Here is a 5577-nt window from a genome sequence, read left to right on the forward strand (position 1 = left end):
CTGCCTCCTCCGCACACACCGGTGCTGGGACAGGCCTTGCCAGCTGATGAAGTTCTTCCTGCACTCATTGCAGCGGTGCGTCTTCCTCCCCAAGTGCATGCGCCGGTGCTGAACCAGGGAGAAGAAGTGGGTGAAGGTCTTACCACATGTGACGCAGCGGTACTGACACTTCTCCCTGTGCACGTGTTGGTACTTCGCTAGCTCCGAGCTCCACACAAAGCTCTTCCCCGTGTTGGTGAAGCGGTGGGGGAGCTGTCCAGAATGGATCTGGTGCTGAGCCGCCAGGGTCAAGAGGCAGGTGAAGCTCTTCCCACGTGTGGCGCGTACACGGGCCTTCTCCCCAGCGTGCCTTATCTTGTGCAGAGCCAGGCGTGAGGGGCAGCTAAAGCTTTTCCTGCACTGAGGGCAGGAGTGGGCTCTCCCCCTGGGCTTGGTGGTGAGCTTATGCTTCCCTCTGAGGCCTCCTACACTGCCTTGCTTTGCATGCAGTCTCTCTCCTTTGTGGACCTTTCCCTTGTGCCTCTGCAGGTCTCTCAGCACCACAAGTTCTTCCCTAAACCTTGAGGTTTTTCTGGCTTCTTTCCCTTCTTCTTTCTCACAAGCAACTGGAGATGGGACCTGGTTCACTGCTATACTCTCTTTCTTCTTTTGGGGCCTCTCCTGACTCATGTGCCATTGGTGCTTCACAGGTCTTAGGGAGCCCATCTCACTCACACTTCTTTGGGAAGCCCACGATGGCTCCATATTTGCAGGCCCTTCCCCAGGAGTCAGCTCCTGAGCCCTGCTCAGCAACCAGGCACCTCCTACATGGGGAAGAGAAAATCCAGATTAGTCCCCACCCTGCTGCAAAGGGACAAACACTGCTATTCCTTCTGTGTGGATGGGCCTCCAAGCAGGACTAAACCTTGGTGCTTACATTTCCTCAGGGGAACAAGGTCTTCCTGCCAAAACCCCAAGTGCCGGGGGTGAGGCAGTGCCAGGTCCCCGTGTCAGTCTCATCTTCCCTACTCCGTGGAGTTAAGAGGCAGACCCTCAAGGTTTCTGGCCCAGCTCTCAGCCCCGTCACCTAACACCCTGCTGGCAGAAATACGTGGGACATGTACGCTTGGACAGTATCTGAATGGTTTCATGTTGTAATAGCCTGAAGCTGAGACCAGAATGATCTGCTAAAAGGAAAAATGAGGCTCTTGAAGAGCTTCTCTTTCCCATGGCACTGGGGAGGTCCAAGAGAAGATGATAACAAGTAGGGGTGCACTGATAAAGATTTTTGGGCCCATACCGATGGTCAATTATTAACGAGCCATATTGGCCGAGAGCTACCCGATTGCCGACATGCAAACCCAGCAGCTTGGAGAGCAGCATCTGGCTGGTAAGGCTGAGGAGGGGAAGGGGGTGGGGAGAGGACCTAGCGAGGTCCCCATGATGAGGGAAGGAGTGGGGCTGGCACTGCCCCACTGGGACAGGGCAGAGGATGGGGCCCCAGGTGGCTCTTTGGGGGGCACAGGGGCTTCTGCCATGGCATGCACCCCAAGGGGAAGGCAGGAGGGCACATGCCCCCTGGATCTCAGTGCAGGGTGAGGGTGGGCTGCTGCTGCACACTGGGGATGGAGGTGGTGCCATGCTCTTCCCAGTGGGGGTCTGGGCCAAGGCTGTGCTCGGGGCAGGCAACAGCACGCTGGGAGCGGGGCCTATGGCAAGTTTTGGGGTGGCTATAGCCTACCCCGTAACCCACCCCTCAGTGCTGCTGCCTGCCCCGAGCGCACGATCCAGCTCCCCTGCCAGGAAGAGCCCAGCACTGTCCTGGCCCCAGTGCAAAATGACAGTCCATCCTCGCCCTGTGCACAGGTCTGGGGAGGCACAGGCACCCATGCCTCCTTCAGGGGTGCGTGCTGCAGTGGGAGCTGCCCCCCCATACACCTCAGATGTGCCACTCAGAGTTATGTCCCATGGCCCCTCCTGGCCTGCAGCTGGCCCTTGCCTGCCCCTGTCCCAGCCCCACTCCCTCCCTCACCATGGGGGTCTTGATATGCTGCCCCGCAACAGACTTCCCAGCCAGATGCTCCTCTCCAAACTGCTGAGCTGGCCGTGTGCATGCTGTGGCTGCACACATGCACGTGGCATTTAATCAGCAACATTACTGGGCACACCAGACAAAAAAAGCCGATGGCTGATAATGTCGATTTTCCTTTTATCGGTGCCAATATGATACGGATCAATGTTATGCGTGCACCTGTAATGCTGAGCCCACCCCCTGACTGGACTGACGTGCTCCAGAAGCCCCTGTGCTTTGGTGAGACTCTTCTCCAGTGCTTCCCCTTGATCTCGGGCAGTCCTAAGAGCAGCACCTGAATACAAGGACGAACAGCCTCAGTGCTGATTTCTGGGGCCTGTCAGCAGTGTGTAAGGAGCACTGCCTTACGCTGCACCAGCTGCTTCTGTGACAGAAAAGTGCTGCTTCTGCTTGGTAAGAAAAGCCCACGTTTCATTTCTCATCCCTCCAAGAAATGTTCTGGAAGCCGAGGATTCAGAGCTGTGGTCTCCCTTCTCGAAGAAGCAGCGTAGTTCTTTGTACCTGTTTTTAGGGCAATGTCTGATGTGGGGAATGAGCCCATAGAAATTTCCTCTGCGGATGAGTCCCAGGGGGCCTCCACATCACAGGAATCTGCACTGGCACAAAGGTCTTGGCATGAACCTGCACACAGACTCTGGGCTGAGTCTCAGGCTTTGTAACCCTCTGAGCCCCAAAGGGGAACACAGAATTGGTGAAATGTTGGTGCAAATGATAGGGTATTCCCTTCCCCTCACAACATGAAAACTTCTGAATCCCACTAACTCCATGGAGCCACTTCATGCAGCCTGAGACCAGGCTTAGACACTTCCTGGGCTCCAGATCACAGCCCCAGCCTCTCTCTTGTCCAACAATATTGGCTAGACCTTCTGCCAACCATGCTTCTTTGCATGGGGGAAATCCCATCATGCCCCAGGAATGTCAGAAATGTATGGCTACCTTGGGTTACAGAATCAATTCTTACACTGCTGAGCGAAGATGGAAACTTAAGATCATGGTGTTCCAGGGAAACCAGATCTGAGCCTAAAAATGAAGAGAGCAAGCTCGACTGTGCCTTATGGAGAAGAATGGGACAGGCGCTCGTTTCCGCAGCTCTGAATTTCAGGACTGCAACAACACCCGTCTGCACGCATGACAGCATAAGCCGTTTGAGGTCAGCACCCTAGGATGGCAGCACAGGGCAGATCTGCAGTTTCCAGGCTCCCTTTCACCCTGGGCATGGTGCATTTGTGAGAGGGGAGTCGGGTGGAGGGGACAGCCACAACTCACCTGGCAGCACGTCCTCCGACCTCGAGATCGCCCCACGGTCCTCATCATCACAGACCCAGAGCTCCACCTGTCCTTGCTGGATGCGGCAGATTAAGTCAGGTGTGGGACCTTGATATCCTGTTTGGGACAGTGGTTCAAGAGTGTTTCTGACTGGGTACTGGATGCAGAATAACCAACTGGGATTTGGGGAATGGATTCAATGAACTCAAGGTTTCTACTCAGGACTTGATAGCCAAGGGAGGGTGGGGATTTAAGGATGAAAGAGAAAGCAAAGCAGGGAAAAGCCTTCAGTAGATGTTGGTCCTTGTCATGCAGGTAGTGGATGTATGGTCATAGGAAATGAAGCACCAACCACTCTGAGGTGTACAAAGCGTATGACACTAAGAGTCTCCAGGGAAAGGGATGGAGATGCATTCATCTCTAACGTACTAGAAAACAGGAAGATAAAGCTTTTACTATTTTCCAGGTACCAAAATTAGGAGACATGGGGGACACATGTAGGGATGGATAATGTGTATGTTATCAGTGTATTTCCAGGCAAAGGAGTGGAAATGAGCTGCTCCTCAGTGACGGTTTAAAGTGAGGACTCTGGCAGTGAACAGAATCCATGGCAGATGGCTGGCAATGACCCTTTTTCTGGGAGAGAGGGTAATTCCCCATCACCAGGGCACAGGAAAGAATGATTTGATAATACCTCTAATTGCAACTAAAGCAACCATCCCATCCAATGGGAGGAGGATCCCAGGGCAGAGATGAGTGCGCAGGTTGGCAGGTACTGCATTCAAAACCAATAAACTGCAGGGACTGGAAATAGAGAGATAACTTCAGTAAAAGTGTCATATCTTGTGATAGCGTAGTGGTCCAAAACAGCACACTACTGGAAAACTTTGGGCTACTCCAAGAAGCAAATACTTGCTGCTTCGCACATGCCTATGCACTCCCTGCTTAACTGTCCTCCTCCTGCTCCCTCCCATCCCCCTGCGAGCTGGAAGTCTGCCTGCCTGCCGAGGGCTTGCCGCAAAACTACAAAACCCATGGGTTTCTCTGCTAAAATGAGCAATCTGCATTTTACTCTAGTAAAGGGGGAAATCCATGGTTTACTCTGCTTTACCGTAGAAAACAGAAAACACGGATCCCTGGTGATGGGTGTCTGACACGCAGGAAGACTTAAGGAGGAGGACAAGAAAACTCTTGAGAAAGGGAGAGTGAGCTTGAGAGCACAGGTCTTAAAGTAAACAGAGCAAAGCTAGAGTCTCTGATCTCTGGAGATGAGGATGACAGGAAGGACGGGGAAAGAAGCGTCCAGTGATTCCTTGCTAGAGGTACCAGGGCTCCATCACGTGTACGTAGGTCACTAGGAAGGAGCCGAGGAAATGCATAATCCATGTGTTGTAGCAGAAAAGACTATGACATCCAATAACTCCAGGGGGTCCTACCCAGAGGAGGAGAAAGGGGATTTAGAGAGCACTGAACTGAGCATGCTCAGATTGTTGAATGGGATTGAACAGGAGACACTAGGAAAGAAGGAGGAAATCAGAATAATTCCCCAAAGAACAGCTGGGAGTGAATTTTTAGGTACAGTGAAATGGAGATGATATGGACAGGCTGAGAAGGCAAAAGGAGATCATTTGCCAAGAAAGTGCTGAATATGTGAGCACCAGGAGCTGCAGGAATGGGGAAGGCTCTGGTGAAGGCGGCTGGATCAGGGGAAGGAGATTTCATCGTGAAGTGCCAGAGAAGTCGGATCACTGACACAGCAGTGTGGGGGAAGAGGATTTAAACCACCTGCCAAAGTTCATGACGACAAGCCAGTTGAAAACCAGGGAGAAGACGACACCACTGCAGAGCTCACATGGCTCGAGGGCAAGGCAAGAACCAGAGCTTTACCCAGGGAAACGAGGGCTTGGTAGTTCCTCAGCATCTGGTCCTGGTAAAGCCCCTTGTCCTCCTCTTCCAGCAGCTCCCACTCCTCCCGTGTGAAATACACTGCCACGTCCTCAAACACCTCCCGGAGCTGCAGGCACAAGCGTTACAGCATCAGTGTCTCCTGCCCCCAGCCCTGTCTGCACTTGCTCTACTACAAGCATTTGCACCTTAGCCATGGATGCAGCTGTGGACATAGGAGCTCGTGTGTCGGCCTCAGCCCAGCTCAACACACTCTGTCTCCTCGGCCCTTGGAGGCAGCCCGGGCAGCACATTTAGAGGCAGGGAGCCCAGCTCCAGGGACTCTGACCCGGCCT

At 53.4% G+C, this 5577-nt stretch overlaps 1 pseudogene; it reads right to left on the bottom strand.

Annotated features, from left to right (window-relative positions):
* LOC102372789 overlaps positions 1-5577 on the bottom strand; it is a 39891-nt pseudogene that overhangs the window by 1655 nt on the left and 32659 nt on the right.

Source organism: Alligator sinensis, unplaced genomic scaffold (genome assembly GCF_000455745.1).
Source record: "Alligator sinensis unplaced genomic scaffold, ASM45574v1 scaffold1798_1, whole genome shotgun sequence".
Classification (NCBI taxonomy): domain Eukaryota; kingdom Metazoa; phylum Chordata; order Crocodylia; family Alligatoridae; genus Alligator; species Alligator sinensis.